Source organism: Gorilla gorilla, chromosome 4 (genome assembly GCF_029281585.2).
Source record: "Gorilla gorilla gorilla isolate KB3781 chromosome 4, NHGRI_mGorGor1-v2.1_pri, whole genome shotgun sequence".
Classification (NCBI taxonomy): Eukaryota; Metazoa; Chordata; class Mammalia; order Primates; family Hominidae; genus Gorilla; species Gorilla gorilla.
In genome coordinates, this window is record NC_073228.2 from 56,499,704 (window position 1) to 56,527,417 (window position 27,714).

Sequence of the window (27,714 nt, forward strand, 5' to 3'; positions counted from 1 at the left end):
CGTAAGATAATAGTAGAGCTGAAAAATTCCTATTGCCTAGTGACATTGTAGCCATTTACTTGTTTTTGCTTTTTGCTTTTTTGATGTAGTCATTTACTATACTATACCTTTAATCATTATTTTAGAGTATACTCCTTCTATCTATTTAGAAAGGTCCCCCAAGGGAGGACAGAAACAGCAACAGAAAACACTCATAATTTACTGTTATCGTCCTTTTCACACATAGGTAGCTATATCTATTATATTTTATTTTACTTTATTTTATTTTAATTTTTGAGACAGAGTTTCACTCTGTCACCCAGGCTGGAGTGCAATGGTGCAGTCTCAGCTCACTGTGACCTCCGCCTCCCAGGTTCAAGCAATTCTTCTGCCTCAGCCTCCCGAGTAGCTGGGATTACAGATGTGCACCACCATGCCTAGCTAATTTTTGTATTTTTAGTACAGATGAGGTTTCACCAGGTTGGCCAGGCTGGTCTTGAACTCCTGACCTCAGGTGATCCACCTGCCCCAGCCTCCCAAAGTGCTGGGATTACAGCACTTTTACAGCATGAGCTGCCATGCCCAGCCTATTTTATTTTATTTTGTTTTATTTTATTTAGAGACAGTCTTGCTCTGTCCCCAAGGCTGGAGTGCAGTGGCGTGATCGTAGCTCACTTGGCTAATTTTTAAACTTTTTGTAGATATGAGGTCTGGGTATGTTGCCCAGCCTGATCTTGAACTCCTAGGCTTAAGTGATCCTCCTGCCCTGACCTCCCAAAGTGCTGGGATTACAGGCGTGAGCCATCCTGCCCAGCCTGTATCTATTATATAAGCTGGTTTTTTGATTACTTTAATGCAAATGAGATTATACCATACTCTCTTCTCTGTCACTTCCTATTTTCATGTAATTTATGTTAGACATCTATCGATGTCAGTATAAATAGATCTAGATCATTTTTTATAGTTGTATACCTTTCATTACATGGATGTTTCACAATTTACTTAGCTAACTACCTATTGTTAGACATTTGGTTATTTCCAAATTTTTGCTATTTTATATAATGCTGCACTTATATAAAATATAGTTTTATATAATTATGTTTAATTATGTACTACTACTGTGTCTGACAACTGACTTGTATCAAGAACATACAAAGAATTGTTACAAGGTGCCAGGCAGAGTGGCTCATGTCTGCAATCCCAGGGCTTTGGGAGGCCAAGGTGGGTGGATCTCTTGAGCCCAGGAGTTGGAGACCAGCCTGGGCAACATGGGGAGACCCCGTCTTGACAAAAATACAAAAATTAGCCAGGCATAGGGGCACACATCTGTAGTTCCAGCTACTTAGAGGCTGAGGTGGGAAGACTGCTTGAGCCCAGGAAGTTGAGGCTGCAGTGAGCCAAGATCACACCACGGCACTCCAGCCAGCGCGTCAAAGGCCCTGTCTCAAAAAAAAGGAAGAAGCGGGGGTGGCAAATAAGTAGAGTATACGCCACCTCATCCAACCTTATTGGAACCAATAGTTGACTGGTTAATCAAGCAAGGAAGCATGAAAACTGATGCATGTGCCGGGCATGGTGGCTCACGCCTGCAATCCCCGCGCTTTGTGAGACCGAGGCGGGCCGATCACCTGAGGTTAGGAGTTCGAGACCAGCCTGGCCAACATGGTGAAACCCTGTCTGTACTAAAAATACAAAAGTTAGCCATGCATGGTAGTACACGTCTGTAATCCCAGCTACTCAGGAGGCTGAGGCAAGAAAAGAAGAAGAAATGCTACGTGAAGCCTTTTTATAAGCGCATTAATTTCATTCACGGGGGCAGAGCCCTCATGACGTAATCACCACCTTGAAAGCCTCACTTCTTAACATCATCACATTAGCTCTTAGGTTATAACATGAAGTTTGGAGGACTCAAGAAAAAAAAAGTGAAAGACAACCCACAGAATGGGAGAAAATACTTGCAAATTATATACAAAGTAGGCCCACTTTATTTGTGGAAAATATGTAGCCAGACACAGAGGCTCATGCCTGTAATCCCAGAACTTTGGAAAGCTGAGGTGGGAGGATCACTTGAGCCCAGGAGCTCAAGACTAACCTGGGCAACATAGGGATACCCTATCTCTACAATAAATAAATAAAATTACCCAGATGTGGTGATATGTGCCTGTGGTCCCAGCTACTTGGGAGGTTGAGGTGGGAGAATCACGTGAGCCCAGGAGGTTGAGGCTGCAGTGAGCGAAGATAACATTAATGTACCCCAGCCTGGGCGATAGACCGAGACCTTATCTCAAAGAAAAAATAATATATATATATATATATTTATCTATCTACCTATATATTCATATATAGATTAATATAGATATATAAACATATATTTATAGATATATAGATACATAAATATATAGCTATATATAAATATATATTTATAAATATATAGATATATATGTAACAAAATATGTTCCAAGACCTCCAGTGTATACCTGAAACTGCAGATAGTACCAAACTCTATATGTACTATGTTTTTTCCTATACATACATATATACCAATGATGAAGTTTAATTTATAAATTAGGCACTGTAATAGAATAACAACAATAACTAATAATAAAAGAGAACAATTAGAATATACTTTTTGTTTTTGAGATGGAGTCTTGCTCTGTCACCCAGGCTGGAGTGCCATGGCGCCATCTCGGCTCACTGCAACTTCCGCCTCCCAGGTTCAAGCGATTCTCCTGCCTCAGCCTCCCGAGTAGCTGGGCCTACAGGCACCTGCCACCACGCCCGGCTAATTTTTTTATCTTTAGTAGAGGCAGGGTTTCACCATATTGGCCAGGCTGGTCTCCAATTCCTGACCTTGTGATCCCCCCACCTCGGCCTCCCAAAGTGCTGGGATTACAGGTGTGAGCCACTGTGCCCAGCTAGAATATACTTTAACATAAGTTACATGAATAGTTTTCTCTCTCTCAAAATACTGTAATATTTGGGATTGCAGCTGCCCCCAGGTAACTGAAACTGCAGAGAGCATACGGGGGACTACAGTATCTGACAATGGACTTGGATCTAGAATACATAAAGAACTCTTACAACTTGACAATAAAAAGGATATAACCCAATTTTAAAATGGACAAAAGATCGGAACAGGTATTTCTCCAAAGAAGACATACAAATGGCCAATAAGGGCCAGGTGCTGTGGCTTATGCCTATAATCCCAACACTTTGGGAGGCCAAGGCAGGTGGATCACTTGAGGCCAGGAGTTCAAGACCAGTCTGGCCAACATGGCGAAAACCCATCTCTACTAAAAACATAAAAATCAGCCAGGCGTTGTGGCGCATGCCTGTAGTCCCAGGTACTCAGGCAGATGAGGCACAAGAATCACTCGAACCCGGGAGGCAGAGGTTGCAATGAGCTAAGACTGCACCACTGCACTCCAGCCTGGGCAACAGAGCAAAACCCCACCTAAAAATAAATAAATAAATAAAAATAAAAGAAAGAAAATAAATGGCCAATAAGCACAAGAAAATACACTCAATTTCTGTCTTAGTCTGTTTGTGCTGCTATAACAAAATACCTGAGACTGAGTAATTTATAAGTAAAAAAATTTATTCCTCACAGTTCCGGAGGCTGGGAAATCCAAAATCAAGGTGATAGCACATTTGGCATTTGGTGAGGGCCTGTTCCATTGTTCCCGTTCTCGCAGTGGCATCTTCACATGGCAGGAGAAGAAAGGAAAAAAGAAGAAATGTTATGTGAAGGCTTTTTATAAGGGCATTAATTTCATTCATGAGGGCAGAGCACTCATGACCTAATCACCACCTTGAAGTCCTCACTTCTTAACATCGTCACATTAGGTCTTAGGTTATAACATGAATTTTGGAGGACTCCAACATTCAAACCATAGAAACATCATTAGCCATCAGGGAAGTGCAAATCCAAACCATGTTAAGATACCACTTCACACTCACAAGAATGGCTATAATAAACAGACAGATAATAACAAGTGTTGGAGAAAATGTGGAAAAATTGAAACACTCATATGTTGCTGGAGGGAATGTAAAACGCTTTGCAATGAAGTTGGAACTGCTTTGGAAATAGTCTGGCAGTTCCTCCAAAGCTTAAACATAGAGTTATCATATGACCAGACAATGCCAGGCTTCATCATATTCCAAAGGGAAATGAAAACATATGTCCACACAAAAACTTATACATGAATGTTCATAGCAGCATTATTCCTAATAGTCAAAAAGTGGAGACAGCTGGGTGTGGTGGCTCCCAACACTTTGGGAGGCCAAGGTGGGAGGATCGCTTGAGGTCAGGAGTTCGAGACCAGCCTGGCCAACACAGTGAAATCCGATCTCTACTGAAAATACAAAAATCAGCGGGACATGGTATACGTGCCTGTAATCCCAGCTACTTGGGAGGCTGAGGCAGGTGAATGGCTTGAATCCAGGAAGCGGAGGCTGCAGTGAGCCAAGATCACACCACCGTACTCCAGCCTGAGTGACAGACTGAGACTCCATCTCAAAAAAAAAAAAGTGATAAACAGATAAACGAAATGTGTTATATTCCTACAACGGAATATTATTGAGCCATAAAAAAAGAGAAATAAGTACTGACACATGCTATAACATGAATGAACCTTGAAAACATTAGGTTACTTGAAAAAAGCCAGTCACAAAAGATCACAAATTGTATGGTTCCATTTATATGAAATGTCCAAATAGGCAAAACCTATCCTAAAAGAAAGTAAATTAGTGGTTGCCTAGGACTGAGGGATGGAGGAAATGGGGAGTGACTGCTCATAGGTATGGTATTTTTTTTTGGGAGAAATGAAAATATTCTAAAATTGATTGTGGTGGCCAGGCACAGGGGCTCACACCTGTAATCCCAGCACTTTGAGAGGCCGAGGTGGGCGGATCACCTGAGGTCGGCAGTTCGAGACTAGCCTGACCAACATGGAGAAACCCTGTCTCTACTAAAAATACAAAATTAGCCGGGCATGGTGGTGCATACCTGTAATCCCAGCTACTCGGGAGGCTGAGGCAGGAGAATCGCTTGAACCAGGGAGGTGGAGGTTGCAGTGAGCTGAGATCGTGCCACTGCACTCCAGTCTGGCGAGAGAGTGAGACTCCATCTCATAAAAAAAAAAAAAAAAAAGGAAAAAAAAAATGTTTCAGGCAAAGGGAAGAGAAGTGCAATGGTGCTATTTCAGGCAGAAGCTTGTCAGGTTTGCTGTGGTGTGGCTAGTGTGGAAGGACTCAGTGGGAAGGAAAAGAGATGAGGGCACAGTAGTGGGCAGGGCCAAGATAAAAGAAAGCCATATGCATACTGTTACATTTTTTCCTTGTCCAATATATTTCATTAAATGTAGACAAAACTTATTATAAAGACATAACTTTTGATGTTTGTAAGGTCATCTGTTATTTGCACTCCTTTTTTTTTTTTTTTTTTTTGAGATAGGGCCTCACCCTGTTACCCAGGCTGGAGTGCAGTGTTGCCACCACAGCTCACAGCAGCCTCGACCTCCTGGGCTCAAGCACTCCTCCCACCTTAGCCTCCTGAGTATCTGGGACTACAGGCACATGCCACCGTGCCCCACTAATTTTTTATTTTTTGTAAAGACAGGGTTTCTCCATGTTACCCAGGCTGGTCTCAAACTCTTGAGCTCAAACAATCTACCCACCTTGGTCTCCCAAAGAGCTAACATTACAGGTGTGAGCCACTGTGCCTGGCTTGTTATTTGCATTTGTGATTTTAAAATTCCATGTTTTTTATCATAAGATTGTCAGGTGCTTTCTGGACAGGAAATGCCTTAATTTATGACTCAAAATACAAACAAATGTAGGTGATCAAATGCATATCTATGTCTTCAATGGAAATATATATACATATAAGTCATTAACGTAGACAAATGAGAACATGAAATTCATGACATATTTTCTTTTCCATCACCTAGCCCCCTAAAGGAGAGATCTTTTTCATTCAGAGCCCTGGGTTTTGTTTTGTTTCATGATTTGCTTTTTTTTTTTTTTTAAATAACAGTTTATTTATTTATTTATTTGAGACAAGGTTTCACTCCCATCAGCCAGGCTGGAGCGCAATGGCGTGATCTCAGTTCACTGCAACTTCTGCCTCCTGGACTCAAGTGATTCTCTTGCCTCAGCCTCCTGAGTAGCTGGGAATACAGGCACGTGCCACTGCTTCCAGCTAATTTTTTGTAGAGACAGGGTTTCACCATGTTGGCCAGGCTGGTCTTGAACTCCTGAGTTCAAGCGATCCGTCTGCCTCTGAGTCTCAAAGTGCTAGGGTTACAGGAATGAGCCGCCGCGTGGCCAAAAGAGTTTATTTTTTAAAGAAAATTGACTTCTTTGAAAACGTAGAAATGAGGCCGGGCGCAGTGGCTCACACCTGTAATTCCAGCACTTTGGGAGGCCGAGGCAGGTAGATCGCTTGAACTGAAGACTTTGAGACCAATCTGGCCAACATGGTGAAACCCCATCTCTACTAAAAATACAAACATTAGCCGGGTGTGGTGGCAGGTGCCTGTAATCCCAGCTACTCGGGAGGCTGAGGCAGGAGAATCGCTTGAACCTGGGAGGCGGAGGTTGCAGTGAGCCAAGATTGCGCCATTGCACTCCAGCCTGGGCAACAAGAACAAAACTCCATCTCAAAAAGAAAAGAAAAAGTAGAAATGAGGAAGCGGCCAGCCTGTGTGGGGATCTAATCAAACAAATCTTCCCCTGATGAGGGTAGCACTTAAGTTGAAAAAAATTTGCCTGTATAATAAATATTGCAATACTTTATTTATTTATTTATTTATTTTTTGAGATGAGGGTCTCGCTGTGTCGCCCAGGCTAGTCTTGAACTCTTGGGCTCAAGGGCTTCTCCTGCCTCAGCCCCCCCAGTGGCTGGGCTAATAGGCACACACCACCATGTCCAGCTCTACATACTGATTTTTTTTTTTTTTTTTTGAGATGGAGTCTTCCCTCTGTCGCCCAGGCTGGAGTGCAGTGGCGCGATCTCCGCTCACTGCAAGCTCCGCCTCCCGGGTTCACGCCATTCTCATGCCTCAGCCTCCCGAGTAGCTGGGATTACAGGCGCCTGCCACTGCGCCCACTAATTTTTTGTATTTTTAGTAGAGACGGGGTTTCACCGTGTTAACCAGGATGGTCTTAATCTGCTGACCTCGTGATCCGCCCGCCTGGGCCTCCCAAAGTGCTGGGATTACAGGCGTGAGCCACCGCGCCCGGCCCATACTGATTTTTAAATTAAAAAAATCTACATTCTATATTCGCATCATAGCTTCTCCCTAATAAAATCTTTGTGAGTGTTTATGGGACTTATTCCCTGGAAAATCTGCAAGCAGCCTGGTAGCTTTATATATACAGGAAAGCCAAAGGACAAACTAGGAATTACATCAGAGATGGGGAAAGACTAAGGATCTTACCCAAATCAGTTGAGAATCAGCCTTAAGTATAAATGGGCCAGGTGTTGGTGGCTCACACCTGTAATCCTAGCACTTTTGGAGGCCAAGGCGGGCAGATCACTTGAGGTCAGGAGTTCGAGACCACCCTGGCCAACATGGTGAAACCCCGTCTCTACTAAAAATACCAAAATTAGCCAGGCTTGGTGGCACGTGCCTGTGGTCCCAGCTACTTGGGAGGCTGAGGCAGGAGAATCGCTTGAACCTGGGAGGCAGAGGTTGCAATGAGCTGAGATCACGCCACTGCACTCCAGCCTGGGTGACAGAGTAAGACTCTGTCTCAAAAAAAAAAAAAAAGTATAAATGAAGCACAATTAACATTTTTTAATTTTATAGAGCAAAAGTTCATAAAAATAAATATTCTAATTAACTCTCCTACATCTTATAAACACTATTACCAAACCCATTTAAGATTGAAGATAAATTATATCATGGCATGGGTAAAGATTTTCAATAAGGAGTTGCTAGGATAAAAGTCAAAATTCTCCAGCATAAATTCACTGACAGGGATTTCTGTTTAATCTTTTCAAAATTCTAATACCCAATTTATTTCCTCTAGAGAATAACTCATGTAGAATCATAACCTCTTTGGTGGACCTTGATTTTTCCATCTGTAAAAGTATAGAACTAGTTTTGACTTAACAGTCAACAAATGCCTACCCCTCCATATCTAGCTGATTAGAGCGCCCTCATGTGCGCATTTGCTGTAATGTTTTAGAAATCTGAAAAAGAAAATATTAATCTCAGCAGTAATACAATAAATAATGTCTTCATTTGCACATTTATAGCAAATGCTATAAATATATAGCTCCAAGTATTACTCAGTAAAAGCTAAAGGCAAATGCTGTAGTAGGTTAATCTTACTGTCGTTCACTATCAAACCTTTCATATGCCAATTTTATCCTAAAACAGTGAAGTTATTGTTTTGGTTTCAATTTCAATTTAATGACTTAAAGGATTTTTTCCCTTAAAACTTCTAAGTATTTCATTATAATATTATTTCATCATTAGGCTTAAAGGAAAATATGCGGTCAATTGAGTTGTCATTTATTATACATGATAGCTTGACATCATGTTTTTAGGGATGGAAAACAGCTCCAGGGACCAAGTCTAACTCAGTTTTTTGATATAAGAATTTACCTGTCGGCCAGGCGCAATGGCTCACACCTGTAATCCCAGCACTTTGGGAGGCCAAGGTGGGCGGATATAGGTCAGCAGATCAAGACCAGGAGTTCAAGACCAGCCTGGCCAAGATGGTGAAACCCCATCTGTACTAAAACTACCAAAATTAGCCAGGCGTGATGGCAGGCACCTGTAATCCCACCTACTTGGGAGGCTGAGGCAGGAGAATCACTTGAACCCGGTTCAAGTGAGCCGGTTGCAGTGAGCCAAGATCACACCACTGCACTCCAGCCTGGGCAATAAGAGCAAGACTCCATCTCAAAAAAAAAAAAAAAAAAAAAGAATTTACTAGTTTAAATCATAACAATTTCTTCCTACTCAAAGAGACTACATTGGAGGAAGCCAAAACAGAAGCTTATTTATTTATTTATATACTTTATTTATTTATTTTTGAGACAGAGTCTTGCTCTGTCACCCAGGCTGGAGTACAGTGGTGTGATCTCGGCTCACTGCAACATCTGCCTCCCGGGTTCAAGCGATTCTCCTGCCTCAGCCTCCCTAGTAGCTGGGATTACAGGTGTGTGCCACCACGGCCAGCTAATTTTTGTATTTTTAGTAGAGACGGGCTTTCACCATGTTGGCCAGGCTGGTCTCAAACTCCTGACCTCAGGTGATTCACCTGCCTCAGCCTCCCAAAGTGCTGGGATTACAGGCATGAGCCACCAAGCCCAGCCTAGAGAAGCTTATTTTTTAAAAGAAAATACACAAAAAAATCAAAATCTCATAAGTCCAATTGTAATTTTTTTGGCTTTTAAAAAATGTTAATGCCCTCAAATATTCTCCTATCCAATCACTGTATTTTAAATGGCATTCCTCCAACAAGTATTTGTTGAGCCCCCACTATGTGCCAGGATTGAAATGTCAAATTGAAGGAGGCAATAGCTACTGAAGTAAAGCAAAAAAAAGTACTGGTTATTTTTCCTTCTATAAAATGACCTAGTAATAACCGCTTTACCCAGGAGAGTTGCTGTAAAGATCTAATAACATGATACATATAACCACACCCCTAAAGAATGAGGTGTTACCGCATGTTCTCACTCATAGGTGGGAATTGAACAATGAGAACACATGGACACAGGAATGGGAACATCACACTCTGGGGACTTTTGTGGGGTGGGGGGAGGGGGGAGGGATAGCATTAGGAGATATACCTAATGCTAAATGATGAGTTAATGGGTGCAGCACACCAGCATGGCACATGTATACATATGTAACTAACCTTCACACTGTGCACATGTACCCTACAACTTAAAGTGTAATAATAATAAAATAATAAAATAAAAAAAAGAAATTTTGCTTAAATAAATATTATAATAAAAAAACGAATGAGGTGTTATTAAAATGTTTGCAAGAGAAACCCTAGTAATTCCAAGCACATATTTTAGGAATGGTTTCTTGTGTAGAAAATCCTGGAATGTGAGGCTCTGCTGATTTTTTTAATGCATATTCTCTTCTTATGTATGCGGAATTTTTTTTTTTTTTTTTTTTTTGAGATAGAGCCTTGCTCTGTTGCCCAGGCTGGAACGCACTGGCACGATCTTGGCTCACTGCAACTGCCACCTCCTGGTTTCAAGTGATTCTCCTGCCTCAGCCTCCCGAGTAGATGGAATTACAGGCGTATGCCACCACACTTGGCTAATATTTGTATTTTTAGTAGAGATGGGGTTTCACCATGTTGGCCAGGCTGTTCTAGAACTCCTGACTTTGTGATCCACTTCAGCCTCCCAAAGTGCTGGGATTACAGGCATGAGCCACTGCACCTGGCCTATTTTTGTTTTTACTAATGTTTCAAGAGACCCACTTTATGTACAGAATTCTGGCTACAACCTAACAAATGAGTTGCTCTGTTCATCAGTTATAGCCAATTTAAGTAATTATGAAAAGCTCAACAATACTTTAACTGGCAATGAAAGCATCAATATCTCACATTTACCACCACAACTTAGGATTTCTTGGTAGCTAAATAAAATGCTTCTATTTTGTGGGGGGAAACTGTCACATAAGTTGAAATTCTGCAATGTTCAATTGATGAAAAGGTCTCTATGTTAAATCAAAGGTATAAATTCCACAACAGTAGCACATGAAAGAGAAAAAAAAAGCCAAAATTAAAGTGATTCATGCCCACTTCCCTGAGTGAACCTAAGATTTTACTAACAGAGATGCTGTAACTTTGATCATGCACACATCAAACTTGAACTTAAAAACATGCATGCACTCACTCATCTTTTATCTCTTATGTAATTAATACTGTAAGATTATATTTTGCCTATGTGCTCTATATTACTAATTTATAGGATTATTACTATTCAGTGTTGTTTACTTGAAACCGTACTGTACTATACACAACTTTTGCATTCCATGCTAACTTTATTTTTTTAATTAATTTTTTTTATACAGAGTCTCACTCACTCTATTGCCCAGGCTGGAGTGCAGTGGCACGATCTTGGCTCCTGCAACCTCTGCCTCTCGGGTTCAAGTCATTCTCCTGCCTCAGCCTCCCAAGTAGTTGGTACCACAGGTACATGCCACCACACCCGGCTAATTTTTGTATTTTTGGTAGAGATGGGGTTTCACCATGTGGGCCAGGCTGGTCTCGAACTCCTGACCTCAAGGTTATAGGCATGAGCCACCATGTCCCAACTCCATGCTAACTTTAGAGCTTATTTCCCATCCCATAAGATACAACACTACTTGTGTTATATAGTGAGCAGTGTGGGGAAGAAAAGCATAGAATTAAGTTAGTGACAAATCCAGTGAACTCAAAAAAAGGGAAAAAAAACACTCCCAAACAATTGTTTTCCCCATATTCTATTCTCCCTAGAGGTAGTCCATACAGGAATGACAGAAGAAAAAAAAGGATACAAAATGAGAAAGATGTTCATGTGACATATAAGTACAGTAATAAAATCAACAAGCATATATGGTATTTAAGCAAAATAGTATGTATGCATTGATGGTCATCTGATATAAATCCATCATTTCTGTTGGCCAACATCTAAAACCTTTACTTTTCTGAGGAGACAAGCTATAAATCTATACGGATATTTCTACAATGAGAATTCACTATTACATATGAACCAATATAATTTGATGTCAAATATTCACAATTAGGTTTAAAAAATCCCCTACTTGGCCAGGCGCGGTGGCTCATGCCTGTAATCCCAGCAGTTTGGGAGGCCAAGGTGGGGAGATCATGAGGTCAAGAAATCAAGACCATCCTGGCCAACATGGTGAAGCCCTGTCTCTACTAAAAATACAAAAATTAACTGGGCGTGGTGGCAGGCGCCTGTAGTCCCAGCTACTCAGGAGGCTGAGGCAGGACAATCACTTGAACCCAGGAGGCAGAGGTTGCAGTGAGCTGAGATCACGCCACTGCACCCCAGCCTGACAACAAAGTGAGACTCAGTCTCAAAAAAAAAAAAAAAATCCCCTACTTATGGTAATAGTACCAAAAATAGGGCCAGGAATGATGGCTCATGCCTATAATTTTGGCACTTTGGGAAGCCGAGGTGGGAAGACAGCTTGAGTCCAGGAGTAAAATAGCGAGACTCTGTCTCTACAAAAAAATAAAAAATTAGCTGGATGTGGCACACACCTGTAGTCCAGGTACTCACCAGGCTGAAATGGGTGGATCACTTGAGCCTGGGAGGTCAAGGCTGTAGTGAACTGTGATCACACCACTACACCCTACACCCAGCCTGGGCTACAAGGTGAGACCCTGTCTCAAAAAAAAAAAAAAAAAAAAAAAGGTACCAAAAATCTGTAGCTGTTTCAGGAATAAAATACATGTAGTTAGTGAGGTTTTTCTCTCCCACTACTATGACTTAATTTTTGGTTGAGATGCTAAGCCAAACATCATTTTAAGTCTGTGGCCCAACCAAAAAAGGGAATCATACTCTCCAAACAATTGTACATTCCCACTCTAATTGCTAAAATAAAATGTTGGGTTATGAAAATCAATTTTGTAGGTATCAATAAGTTATAAGAGCATGGCTTATTTAAAAAAAAAAAGTGGGCCAGGTTACCTACATGAGCTGCAAAGCAAGCAAACTGAATTTTCTTATCGAAGAGCCCATCCTCATACTTAAAATTTCCCATGACTACATGGAAATTCTTTCACTTACCAGAAAGACCTGATTGGCACTTTCACTGAGAGTTGCATCATCTGGGCTGTCAACAGGTGTCTGACGTGTAAACTTGGAATCAAACTGACTTACATCCTCTTCAGATTGCTTTATACAAACAAAATAATTCAGAAAATAATGAATAGTCCATATGACATCAATCAAATGCACTGTAAGCTCTGGGAGCTCTTTTCACAGGGGTTAACTATAATAAAGTATTAGAATAGTCTTAGCAGGCACTATTCTAATAGTGGAGAAATGCAAGTGGAAGAAAAAAATGCAAGTGGAAAGTACTGAGTCAAATTACATCTTCAAATCTTAAACATGCACTAAAAAAGATTTTAGTATACTGTTATTCCTATTAAAAATGTGAATATATTGACTGGGCATGGTGGCTCAGGCCTGTAATCCCAGCACTTTGGGAGGCTGAGGCAGGCAGATCATGAGGTCAGGAGTTCAAGACCAGCCTGGCCAATAAAGCGGAACCCCGTCTCTACTAAAAATACAAAACATCAGCCGGGCGTGGTGGCGGGCGCCTGTAATCCTAGCTACTCGGGAGGCTGAGGCAGGAGAATTGCTTGAACCTGGGAGGCAGAGGTTGCCGCAAGCAGAGATCGTGCCACTGCACACCAGCCCAGGTGACAGTGCAAGAGTCTGTCTCAATGAAAAAAAAAAAAAAAGAATATATCGAGCTCAAAACAAGCTGGAAAAAATGTGAACATCAATTTCCCCTCTCACAAAGCTTCAGTGTGCCTAGTCCACTGGCTAAATCCCTGTTTAGAGATAATTAATTCAGTTGGCTACTGCAGGTTTGTAATAAACCTGAAAAACTACTGAAGCAGAGTTAAAACATGAATAATACTGGTAAGATGCTCCAGTTAAAGTTTCTTCCCACAGCTCATTTCATTCCTTCAGAAATCTAAAGGAGCAAAAATAATTGTCTATTCCGCATGGGTTGTAAGTTATATTTCCTTGTGAAATTATAGTTATCACTTCAGTTCTAACCCTGAGATTTATTTATTTAATTCCTTCTCTCTTTCCCAAAATATCTGGTTAAACTCTTGGGCCAAATGTAAGAAGTAAATAATAATTTAGAATATCTGACTTAATACTAAAAGATGATGACCACACTGACCTTATAATTCTCTTAGAGCCCAGACTGTGAACCTGCACTCCCTGGAGGAATGGCTGATTCCAAATGTGTGGAAAATGTACAAGATAAGCATAGAACACCAGTTTCCTTATTTTGCTCTCTCGTACAACACCAGACAATGTGCTCATGTCAAAAGGACTCAGAACCCAACATGAAGATGCATCCAGCATTCACTGCACCCAGCATTCAACGAAGGGAAAAAATGAGCACCAATAAAAATAACTGCTAGGTGCGGTGGCTCAAGCCTATCATCCCAACACTTTGGGAGGCAGAGGCAGGTGGATTGCTTTTGAGCTCAGGATTTGAAGACCAGCCTGGTGAACATGGCAAAACCCCGTCTCTACCAGAAACACAAAAATTAGCTGGGCATGGTGGTGTACCTGTGGTCCCAGCTACTCAAGAGGGTGAGGTGGGAGGATTGCTGGAGGTCGGGACGTCAAGCCTGCAGCGGGCAGCGATTATACCACTGCACTACAGCTTGGGTGACAGAGTTAAGACCCTGCCTCAAAACAATAAATGAATAAATAAAAATAAAAATAACTGCGATGAAAGGAAACACAAATATGTTAAAACGTGTAAGTTCACAATATACTAAAAAAGAAAAACACACACACACACAAAGTTCATTGGTCAATTTTGGAAGATGCTAGGGAACTAATTCATTATTTTGAAAACTAGGAAAGAATCAAACATACATCCTGCCTTTCCTGTATGAACTGTACCTTGGGTAACTAACTGATCAAAGAGTTTCTCTTTATGAAAGAATTCCAGCTAACAAAGAAAGAAGAAATAACAGTTAGAATAAACCATTTCACAAACACCTGATGAAACTATAAAAGTAGGCCAGAGTTTCTCAACCTCAGGGCTACTGACATTTTAGGCCTATTAATACTTTGCGTTAGGGGGCTGTGCTGTGCTGACTCTTACCCCTGAAGTTACCTATAGCATTCCCTCTCCCAAGCTGTGACAATCAGTGTGTCTCCAGACATTGCCAAATTACCCTGGTAGTGAAATGCTGACACAGGCAGTGACCACTAACATCACTAAAAAAACACACATACACACACACAAGTACACATTATGCCTCCTGATCAAAGCATATGTGATACTGAGAGTGTAATCTGAATCAGATCAACCACCTAAATTTAACTACCAGTTTTTGGAAATTTGGGGAACAGATGAACACGGTCAATGACACTCTGGGGATAATATCAGCAAAATCAAAATTTGAGAATTCTACAGGACAAATGACCCGTTTCTTCAATAAATCATGAGGGGAATCTATAAATGAAAAGAGACCTAAGAGACATAGTAACCAAACTACATACAGACCTTGATTAAATCCTTACAAACAGGAGAAAAAAAAAAAAAGAATGGAACAACAACAAAAAAATTAGGTGGGGCAACACAGGGAGACCTCATCTCTAGAAAAATTCAAAAAATTGGATGTGGTGATGCACCCCTGTGGTCCCAGCTATATGGGAGGATCCCTTGAGCCTGGGAAGCTGAGGCTGCCATGAGCCACTATCATGCCACTGCACTCCAGCCTGGGCAACAGAGAAAGACCCTATCTCAAAAAAAAAAAGAGAAAAAAAAAACTGGGGAAACTGTCAACTTCTTAGGTGTGATGATGGGATGACAGTTATGTTTAAAGAAGATGATCTAATTATTTTTAAGCTGGGCAGTAGGTGTATGACAGTTCTCCTCCTTACAATTGTCTGTTGTTTTTTAAAGTGGGTCACATTATGCTCCGTGACCAAAAAATAATCACCATCACCATCCTCCTCCTTCTCCACCTACAGCCCAAGGAATGGAAAAAGAAACTGTGTTTTCTCAGATTCTGAGGTGGCAGAAAGACAATAACACACTAACTCATTTACTCATAAACATATTGTTATGGATTGAATCGTGTCCCTTACCCACCCCCCAGAAAACTTCGTATGTTGAAACTCTAACCTCTAGTTCCTCAGAATGTGACCTTATTTGGAAAGGGTTATTGCAGATGTAATCAGTGAAGATGAGGTCCTACTGGAGTAGAGAGGAACCCTAATCCAATATGCCTGGTATCCTTATAAAAAGGGGAAATTTGGCCACAGATATGCACACAGGTTGAACACCATGTGAACATGAAGGCAGAGATCCAGGTGATGCACCTACAAGCCAAAGTATGCCACAGATGACCAGCAAACCCCCAGAAGCCAGGGGAGAGGCATGGAACATAAGGTTTCTCACAGTTGTCAAAGAAACCAACTCTAACAACGTGATCTAGAACTTCTAGTCTCCAGGTCTATGAGATAATAAATTTCTGTTGTCTAAGCCACCCAGTTTGTGGTACTTTGTTGCAGCAAGCCTAGCAAACTAATGCACACATATTCTATATTTTGAAGAAAAAATTCCCAGAGAATCATATTTAAAATGGTTAAATTAAGCAAAATAAAACAAACCAAAAAAAGAAAAGTCCCAACTACCTGAAATATTTGTCTTAGGAAACTGACTTAAAAATATCTAATACAGGCCAGGCGCGGTGGCTCACGCCTGTAATCCCAGCACTTTGGGAGGCCGAGGTGGGTGGATCACAAGGTCAGGAGTTCAAGACCAGCCTGGCCAAGATGATGAAATCCTGTGTCTACTAAAAATACAAAAATTTGCTGGGCATGGTGGCAGGTATCTGTAATCCCAGCTACTCAGGAGGCGGAGGCAGAGATTTACCTGAACCCAGGAGGTGGAGGCTGCAGTGATCCGAGATCACACCACTGCACTCCAGCCTGGGGGACAGATCAAGACTCCGTCTCAAAAATAAAAAAATAAAAATAAAGAAGAAGAACGCTATGGAATTTGACTAGAATTAGGGCTAACAATATGAAGCACTTTGGGAAGCCAAGGCAGGTGGATCACCATGTTGGCCAGGAGTTTGAGACCAGCCTGGCCAACATGGTGAAACCTCGTCTTTACTAAAAATACAAGAATTAGCCAGGTATGGTGGTGAGCACCTGTACTCCCAGTTACTCCAGAGGCTGAGGCATAAGAATCACTGGAACCCGGGAAGCAGAGGTTGCAGTGAGCTGAGGCAGCCTGGTGTCCAAGCTGTGGTGAGCCATGATCATACCACTGCACTCAAGTCTGGGCAACAGAGGAAATCCCTGTCTCAAAAAAAAAAAAACAAAAAACAAAAAGGGCCAGGTGCAGTGGCTCACACCTGTAATCCCAGCATTTTAGGAGGCTGAGGCGGGCAGATCATGAGGTCAGGAGTTCAAGGCCAGCCTGGCCAACATAGTGAAACCACATCCCTACTAAAAATACAAAAATCAGCCGAGTGTGGTGGCATGTACCTGTAATCCCAGCTACTCAGGAGGTTGAGGCAGAAGAATTGCTTGAACCTGGGAGGCGGAGGTTGCAGTGAGCCAAGACCACATCATTGCACTCCAGCCTGGGCAACAGAGTGAACCTCCATCTCAAAAAAAAAAAAATTTAAAAAGGGAGTATAGGGCCAGGTGCGGTGGCTCACGCCTGTAATCCCAGCACTTTGGGAGGCCGAGGTGGCTGGATCACGGGGTCAAGAGATCAAGACCATCCTGGCCAACGTGGTGAGACCCCATCTCTACTAAAAATACAAAAAAGTTGCAGTGAGCTTAGAACATACCACTGCACTCTGGCCTGGTGAAAAAGCGAGACTTCGTCTCAAAAAAAAAAAAAAAAAAAAAAAAAAAGGAGTATAAAAAAATCTTTAAAGAAGAATGACCATATAGAAAAAATACAGAGAAAATAGAAAAGTCTCCATTTTCTAATCACTATAGTAATATTTGATTTGGGCAAGAAGCAATCCAGGTGAAACCATTAAGTAAAGATTATTATGGGACAGAATATTCACACTGTTTCTATCATGCCATAGATCACTTGTTAATTACAAAAGGAAAAAGAGGCTGAGAATGGACTCTCACGTCTGTAATCCCAACGCTTTGGGAGGCCAAGGAGGGCGGATCACCTTAGTTAGGTCAGGAGTTTGAGACCAGACTGGCCAACATGGCAAAACCCCATCTCTACTATAATTACAAAAATTAGGCAGGCATGGTAGCAGGCACCTGTAATCCCAGCTACTTGGGGGGTGAGGCAGGAGAATCGCTTGAACCCAGGAGGTGGAGGTTGCAGTCAGCCAAGATTGCGCCACTGCACTCCAGCCTGGGTGACAGAGTGACACTCCTTCTCAAAAAAAAAAAAAAAAAGCCTTTATTCTTAGGAGATGTATAGAAGAAATTAGGGGTGAAGTGCTATGAAATCTGCAGTTAACTCTCAAATTGTACAGGAAGAAAATTTATTAATGTTAAAAAATGTCAATATTCATAGATACACATATATGTGGGGGCAGGTAGAAAGGGAGGGACACACAGACAAAGAAAATATGGCAAAATGGTAACAACTGGTGATCACTGAACTATTCTTGCAACTCTGAAAAGTTTAAAAAATTTCAAAGGTTTTTGAACTGCTCGGGAGGTTTAAATTTTTGAATTTTTAAAATAAGCAATCAATTGTGAGGAAGTCTGAGAAGCCACAGACTTAAGAGATAAGATGAAAAATAAGGAAAGTAGAATCACAGTAATAAGAGGAACAGAGTTTCAAAATGCTGTGGTCAGTCAGTAGCTTCAATGCAAAAGAAAGTTAACTTAAGGACCAACTCAGTAAAGACAACTGGATTCAGCAACTGGGAAGTCAGTGATGACCTAGGGTACAGGAGCTGCATTGAAATAGTAGAGTTGGGCCACGTGTGGCCCACACCTATAATCCAGCACTTTGGGAGGCCGAGGTAGGTGGACCTCTTGAGGCCAGGAATTCAAGACCAGCCTAGCCAACATGGTGAAACCCCATCTCTACTAAAAATACAAAAATTAACCCGAGACAGTGGCGCACCCCTGTAATCCCAGCTACTCAGGGGCCTGAGGCATGAGAACTGCTTGAACCTGGAAGGCAGAGGCTGCAGTGAGCTGAGATAGGGCCACTGCACTTCAGCCTGGGTGACAGGGGAAGACTCTGTCTAAAAAACAGAAAATAGGCCTGGCGTGGTGGCTCATGCCTGTAATCCCAGCACTTTGGGAGGCCGAGGCAGGTGGATCACGAGGTCAGGAGATCGAGACCATCCTGGCTAACACAGTGAAACCCCGTCTCTACTAAAAATACAAAAACTTAGCTGGGCGTGGTGGCAGGCGCCTGTGGTCCCAGCTCCTCCGGAGGCTGAGGCAGGAGAATAACATGAACCCGGGAGGTGGAGGTTGCACTGAGCTGACATTACGCCACTGCACTCCAGCCTGGGTGACAAAGCCAGACTCCCTCTCAAAAAAAAGAAAAAAAAAAAAGAAGTAAACTGGGTATGTGCCTTTAGAGGTGGTGCACATTTTTAGCATTATAAATGAATATAAATGAGTGGCAACTGTTACTTTGGTCCACAGATTTTTGGTATCTTAACTAGCTTTTGGTCTCTTTCACTAAAGGGATTGCCTGTTGAACCTTGTGAGGAATGTAAGTACTGAAGGCAAACTGCCTGGGTTTGAATTTTGTTCTGTCCCTTGCACCCTGCCTGGTTTCAAATCCTAGTTCTGCTTATTACGTTCTTTTAAGGGGATGACCTTTGAGCAAATGTCTTAGCTTCTGTTTTCCCCAGTAAATGGACACAATAGTTGCTACTTTGTGAAAGATTCATGTAATTGACCAGCACTTACCAAGAAGCATCAGTGTTTAGTTTCGGTCATCGGTGATTCTGCAGTTGGACTGTGAGGGGGTATTGGGGTGGGGGGTGGTGTGTGTGTAGCACTTAATTGCAGGCAGGAAGGAAAAGATACTTTTGATAACCGACAGGCAGCTTTTCTCTGCTTTTGTGTCAAAAGGGAGGAAGGCAGTTTGGAGAGGGAAATGAATTCTCTGTAACACTAAGCTCTCTTCCACAAAAACAGAGGTAGATAGAATGTGTAATAATTTACAGAATTTCTAGATTTCAACGATCTGATTTTTTTAAATTTATTTTTATTTCTTCAGGTTGAGACTGAGCTAAAGTTAATCTGTGGCGACGTTCTGGATGTACTGGACAAACACCTCATTCCAGCAGCTACAACTGGCAAGTCCAAGGTTTTCTATCATGAAATGTAGGTTCTATACTAACAATTAACAAGTGTACTTCAATAAATTTAAACATTCTCAGGAATAATTGACTTTGTTTCTTTTTTTCTTAGACATTTCATATTATTTTCCTTATTAAATATAACCAAAAATCCCACAGAAATTAACTGAGGAGCCTCTAAATATCAACAAAATTATCACTTGATAGACTAGAATTAAACAAGCAAGTGGTTCCAAGAAATGGCACGAGTCTATTAATCATAACATAAAATTTCTACATGACACATTCAGCCATTCTAGACCATTTCTGTCTGTGCAGACTCATCTTTTCCTGTTCTTTGCAAAGCCCAGCTAGAGCAAGCAAGTTCTTCCCAATAGGTTTTTCCCATCTCCGGTTGCTTGGCTGGCTGGGCTTCCTCGACAAACCCCCTTCCTTTCCCCTAAGCAGGGCCCGGTGTCCCCATCCCGCAGAGTTGAGCTCATGAGGGCATCTGACCAGGAGTAGCTATTCCTGGTGCTATTGTCATTGTCCTGTTTCATGTGTGAACATGGCTGGCTCTACAGAGATTTGGCAGGTAGCAAGGACGTTTCTTTTTGAATCTTCTTTTGGAAGCCAGACTTGGTGAGGATCTTATGCCCACTTTTTCCTAGCTCTGTGGTGTCAGGCAAAGTCTCAGTTTCTGCAAATGGGGGTTAAGAATTCCTACCTCACAGCAGTCTTTTGATAAATAAATAAGACCTTCAGTGTAAATTATTCCACTAGAAATTGCACAGTCACTTTGGTCTTCATCCTGGAGGTCCACTGACAAGCCTCATGCAAACCTGTGGCCCTGTTCATAAAGTGTTTTGATCCATACTTTCAAATGGCCTCAGGAAGACCTTTTATAAAGTAAAAATGTTAGGCAGCCACATGATATCCATTGACCCAGTGAGGCTGTTTTACTGGATATAAGAGGTTTGACCCAGCATTTTGGGGGGCCGAGACAGGCAGATCACTTGAGGCCAGGAGCTGGAGACCCGCCTGGCCAACATGGAGAAACCCCATCTCTATTAAAAATACCAAAAAAATTACCTGGGCATGGTGGCACATGCCTGTAATCCCAGCTACTTGGGAGACTGAGGCACAAGAATCGCTTGAACCCAGGAGTCAGAGGTTGCAGTGAGCCAAGCCGAGATGGCGCCACTGCGCTCCAGCCTGGGCAACAGAGTGAGACTCTGTCTCAGGGGGAAAAAGAGGGTGGGGGGAGGGTTTGAAACAATAGTAGCATGTAGTTATGTTTCTACAATATTTGCTATATATATAAGGATTTACCAACCTCTTGCATTAGCTGCTATCCCCTACAGCAGTTGCTGTAGGAAAAAAACATCAAGTTCTGAGCTCCTACTGTTTGCCAGGCATATTCTGAGATGATCACGTTTAAATCTCAGAGTTACCCTGCAGAGTAGTCAGGGTATCACTGCCTGACAGGTGAAGAAGCTGAGGCTTACAGCAGTTAAATGACTTACCCCAGGCCACATAGATAATGAGTGGGAGAGCCCAGGTCTGTCTGTGAGGTATAATGAAATTAGCATCAACCCTCCACATTGGCGCCACTCGCATAAATTAACATATATTCTCTCACAGAAAGTATTTTATTGGGCATAACGTTTTATATCATTTACCGTTTAACATTAGCCGTGGATCTTCCCACGTCACATGACTATGCCTCATTCTTTTTGGACAATACGATCACTATTGAATGGATTTACTATCATTCATTTAATCATTACTCCTTTTGATGGCCATTTTAATCGTCTATTTTTTCCTTTTGCACAGATTGGTGTAATAAACATGATTTTATAGTAATATTTTTGTCTGCCTGTGAAAATGTTTGCTGGACAATAAATTCCTAGGAGTCAAATAAGGTCAAAGATTATAAATACAGTACTTATTTTCATAAATATTACCAAGTCAGCCACAAATGTTTAAATTACTAATGGTTTCAGATTATTGTATTTAATGAGTAAACACTTTTATAGGGTTTACTTTTATGAACACTTTTATTTGCCAGATATCATTCTAAGTGCTCTACAAAATTAACCTTTTTAATTTTTAATATAACCCTGAGATGTATATTAGGATTATCCCCATTCTACAGATAAGAACACTGAGAAGTTAATTAACTTGCCACATATCTAGGAAGTGACAAGGCTAGTTGCACAGCCAGGCAGTCTGGCTCCTGAGTCCACATTTTAGACAACACTATACCTCCTGGTTCTTTTGAGGCATTACTGCTGGAACTATCCTAATGCTCATAAATAAACATTTCCTTTGGGGAGGGCCAAATAAAATTTCAAACAGAAAAGTTTTCACCAACTGTCAAGCTCATAAAGTTGTACGTTATACACTTTCTTCATGATGCCCACAGATAATTTATTAATGATATCATCTATTTTAAAAGACATATGTAAAACCCAACCCTTAAGAAAGGATTCCTATCACTGTTCCCCACAGGCACCCTCCTCAGTCTTATACCTTTCCATCCCCCAAGACAAATCATTCAGCATATTTATTTCATACTGCAATATAGGAAACAGCTTCTTTTTAGATTTTCTTATATTATTAACATTGATCATACAAACATGCAATAGAAATTCCTTATGTTTTATCTGGATTTAAGGTGCTACATAATAGAATATATTTCTATCAAGCCATACACATTGGAGAGAATGAAATCACTTGTGTTCTAGCTTAAACGTTATGGGAATTTCAGAACTGCAACATAACAGATAATCCTCGGACGAAAACTAAATCTCTCCTCTGGTCAGGCATCTATGTGCATCAGTGAAGAGAAGACGGGGACTGTGGAAGGGAAAACAGTGAGTCAGGAAGGACTGTGGCCACCACATCTGTTCCCCGGACCCTCAAGTAGTTAAATCCTGACCTCCTCTACCCCAGACTGTCCTGGGGAATGGCCAACACTGGCCTTTCACAACTGTGTGTTACCAGAAATGCAACAGAAACCCAGCTGAATCCCCAGGGTTTCCCTTCTGCCCTTCTCAGTGGAAAGATCTGTCCCAGGACCATTTATTCCAACATTTTCAATTATGAGAAATCTGGGAAGATAAAGTTATTTTCACATTTCTCAAGAAATACATACTTATTCATACTCATTACAGGAAAGTCAGAATCTACAGAAAACCAAGAAGATTTTTAAAAATCCATGATACCACCATCAAAAGAGCCACGCTTAGCATATTGGTCCACAGGTTTCCTAGCACCCTTTTCTGTTGGTGTATGCACAAGATACACAATCACACTCTGTCTACATTTTACAATTTGCCATTTTTTGATTAACACTATATATTGAACAATTTTTAAGACCTGCAACATATGTCGACAACATTATTTCAAAATAATATGTTCATACATAAACGCACACACAAACTGTCTGTCTTATATACAACACGTCTTACTTTCTAATTCTCCACTCTTGAAGATTTAGGTTTTCCTAACTTTTTAATATACTCACCAGGAATCAGTAAACTTTTTTTATAAAAGGCCAAAGGGTAGATATTGTAAACTCTGCAGGCCATAGGTTTCTGTTGCAACACTCAACTCTGCTGTTGCAGGGAAAGAAGCCATACACAATTTGTAAATGAATGGGCATGACTGTGTTCTGATAAACTTTACAAAAACAGGTGGTGGACTAGATGCAGCCTGCTCCTCTGGACATGGCTTACCAGCCCCTGACATATACCACTACAGAGGATGCTGTTAGAATGAAATCTCTTTACACATCTCTGATCATCTCCTTAGGACTAATTGCTAGACATGACATCATGGTAGCTGTGGGTCAAAGGGCATGCACGCTCTGGGATGTACATTGCCAGATTGCTCATGATCAGCCTTTCTCATGTCAAAATGTTTTGTGACCACCAGAAGGCTGGTTCTGCTTTTATTATCCATTGACTGAGGAGCAGAAATGACATGGCATGTATGCAGGATATTTAACAATCGTATAGATAATCCTTGTGCACAAGTGCATTCTATATTCTTTCCCAATAAGTCTACATCTGCCAGAGTTGAAACAAAATAAAATAAAACAAACCTATTTAGCACCTTCTGTGTAGCAGGTTCATTCATGTATGTTGTTGTATTCCATTCTCAGAATTCTTATGACCTAGGCATTTTAAAAATTTTTTAAAAAATATTGAGTTGACAAGGATTGTGTATATTTAATGCATACAATGTGATGATTTCATATATGTATATATTGTGTACTAATTATCACAATCAAATTTATTACATCCATTACCACCTATGCCGTACATTAAATCTCTAGAATTTGTTCATCTTATAACTGAAAGTTTACACCCTTTGATTAATAGCTTCCCATTTTCCCCACCCCCAGCCCTTGGCAACCACCATTCTACTATCTGTTTTTATGAGTTTGACTCTCTTAGATCCCACCTATAAGTGAGATCATACAAAACTTGTCTTTCTGTGTCTGGCTTATTTCACTTAGCGTAATGTCCTCCAGGTTTATCCAGGACAGGAGTTTCTTCTTTTGAATGGCTAATAGTCCATTGTTTATATGTATTTTATTTATCCATTCATCTGTTGCTGGACACTTAGGCTGTTTCCGTATCTTGGGTATTGTGAATAGTGTTGTAATAAACATGGGGCGCAGATCTCTCTTCAAGGTTCTAACCTGATTGCTGAATCGTATGGTAGTTCTGCTTCTAATTTTTGGAGGAACCTCCGTACTGTTTTCTGTAAAGGTTATACCACTTTACATTCTAACCAACAGTGCACAAGGGTTCTCTTTCCTCTATGCTTTCACCAACACTTGTTATCTCTTGTCGTTTTTTTATAAGAGCCGTCCTATCCTATGAGGCAATATCTCATTGTGGTTTGGATTTGCATTTCTCTGATGATCAGTGGTGTTGAGCACCTTTTCATATGCTGGCTGGCCATTTGTATATCTTCCTTGGGGAAAAAAGTCCATTGGGGTCCTTTGCTTATTTTTAATTGGGTTATTCATGTATTTATTAATTTTTGCTATTGAGTTGTGTGAATTCCTTACATTTTTTCAAATAACCCCTTATCAAATATATGGGTTGCAAATATTTTCTTCCATTCCGTAGGTTGCCTTTTCATTTTGTCATGGTTTCCTTCGCTGTGTAAAACCTTTTAAGATTGATGTAGTCCCATTTATTTATTTTCACTTTTGTTGCCTGTGCTTTGGTGTTATATCAAAAAAAAAATTGCCAATTATGACCAATGTCGAGGAGATTTTTCCCTATGTTTACTTCCAGGATTTACATGGTTTCAGATATTATATTTAAATCTTTAATCCGTTTTGAGCTAATTTTGTGTATATGATGTAAAACAGGTGTGCAATTTCATTCTTTTTCATGCACTTTCCCCAACACCATTCATTGAAGAGTGTTTCCTTTCTACATTGTGCTTTTTTTTTTTTTTTTACAGCACAGTGAAAGCAAGTCTATTAAGAAAGTAAAGGAATAAAAGAATCTACATTGTATATCCTTGATGGCCTTGTCAAAGATCTGTTGACCATATATGCACGGGGTTATTTCTGGGTGACCTTGGCATTTTTTTCTACCTCATTCTACTGATGAGGAGGCCGAGTCTCAGGGAGTTCACAGACCTGCCTAAGGTCACTCAGCTAGAGGTGATACAACCAGGGTTTGAACTGAGATCTGCCAAGCTTCTGAGTTTATTCTTTTTCCCCCACACCAAGGATCCTCAATTCTGCCTTACTGACATCAGGATCCAGTCAATTCTTTGTGATGGGGGCTGTCCTGCACCTGGCAGGACGTTTAGCAGCTTCTCTGGCCTCCACCCCCTGGATGCCAGGGGAATGCAGAAGAGGCTTGTTCATTCTCCCATTTAATCCTCAGGACAATATCTGACATAAATGTTATGTCTTTTATTTTATAAATGAAGAAAATGAGACTCAGAAAGGTTTAAGTGAGTTACTTAAGAACACACAGACAGCAAGAGGTAGAACTGGAAACCGAACACAGGTGTCCACATGGGACAACAAAAAAGTTCACGTTCCATCTTCTTTTGAGTCTCTCATTTCAATAATTACCATTGTCTGGATATGAGCTGAAGTACAGGAAACCTGGGGCTGAACTCTCCTCCCATCAGGACTAGGAGCCCCAGACCAGAACCCCAGCCCAAGGTCTCCCAGTCAGGCCCGCTGGCGTGAGCTGGCATCTACACTAGCATGGTTTCCCAAAGCTGCAGGGATGCCAGTCTCGCCGCTGATGAAGAAAATGAAGGGCATTTGCTTCTCCTGCAGGCTCTCGGGATTTAACACAGATTCCTTTTCTTGCTGTCTTCTCCCATAGCACAAAACAGGGTGGTCCATCCCCCTCCCAGTGTCCCAAGGCTTTGTTGCATGTTCTCTCTAATTTCTCCCACTCTTGCAGTGTACCCTACCCTCGTCTCCCTGGCAACCTTTCTGCTGTATCCTCTCGACACCTGGATCACAAGAACACTTGTGAGACCCCTTAACAAGCTACATCCCAAATTATCATTCCCCTTTGTCCTCAGCCAGTGCTCAGGTCCAACTTGCTCTCCTGGGGTGACTTTCTTTCCTGCCCAATATGGTTTCATCATCTGTAAATTGGGGATAATTAAAGTCTTGATCCTGATATTTGACTCTCAAAGCAGAAGTAGCAAGCTCAGCCAAGTCGCTTAAACAAGAGGAGACGTTCCTTGTGAACCAAAAGGGCACTGGTCACAAGGGCGACTCCTTCTTCTCTCAGGCCTCTCCAGCATGCCCTTGGCTCAGCCAAAGAAGAGACTCAGGCTGTGCTTCTGCGCTGTTGGGATAACATAGGCCTCTTCCATGTGGTTCCACACCAGGAACATGGGGACAATCAGACCTCTCCCAGTGTGGGCATAAGGATACAAGATCATGTCAATATTGACATTCATAATGGCTGGGCGCAGTGGCACACGCCTGTAATGCCAGCACTTTGGGAGGCTGAGGTGGGCAGATTGCTTGAACCCCAGAGTTCAAAACCAGCCTGGGCGACTTGGCAAAACCAGTCTCTACTGAAAATACAAAAAATTGTCTGGGCTTGGTGGCGCACACCTGTAGTCTCAGCTACTTGGGAGGCTGAGGTGGGAGGATTGCTCGAACCCAGGGAGGTTGAGGCTTCAGTGAGCTATGATGGCACTGCTGTACTCCAACCTGGGCAACAGAGTGAGGCCGTGTCTCAAAACAAAAACAAAGGCAAAACAACATTCATAATAGTAGCAATAGCTACTATGTGCCAAGCCCAGGCACCTCTTCGAGTCTTTGCTGTCACCCTATCAGGTAAGTGTGCTTAGAAGTTACATGGAGCACATGGCTCAGTGTTTGGCCCATGGTAAGGGCCTAAAAAGGGATAGCCCCAGTGGTGGGGATGCTGCTGCTGCTGACCATTAACCCCAGTCTGCTCCACCTTCTTCCAGGCAGTCTGTGAGATGTTTGATGTCCGAGGCAAACAGCACATTCAGATCCCCAAGCTCTACACCTCCAGTGTGACCCGGCACCTGCACCACTTCAGGCTCATGCAGGACTCACAGCCTTTGGACCTCAGCTAAAGGACTTCCTTCTCTTCAGCACACGGGGCTTGTTTGTGTTGGGGTCTGAGCCCTGAGCCCATGGTCAAGGAGACCCCCAGGTCTTTC

The 27,714-nt window shown here is 41.6% G+C and overlaps 1 long non-coding RNA gene across 1 annotated transcript; it reads right to left on the reverse strand.

Moving 5' to 3' along the window:
- Positions 1-3,643: 3,643 nt before the first annotated feature.
- On the reverse strand, positions 3,644-19,831 carry LOC129533799 (uncharacterized). Its single transcript, XR_008680163.2, has 3 exons — positions 19,625-19,831; positions 12,764-12,871; positions 3,644-3,680 (listed from the first exon to the last, which is right to left on the reverse strand). It is a non-coding gene; the product is annotated as an uncharacterized lncRNA (long non-coding RNA).
- Positions 19,832-27,714: the final 7,883 nt, after the last annotated feature.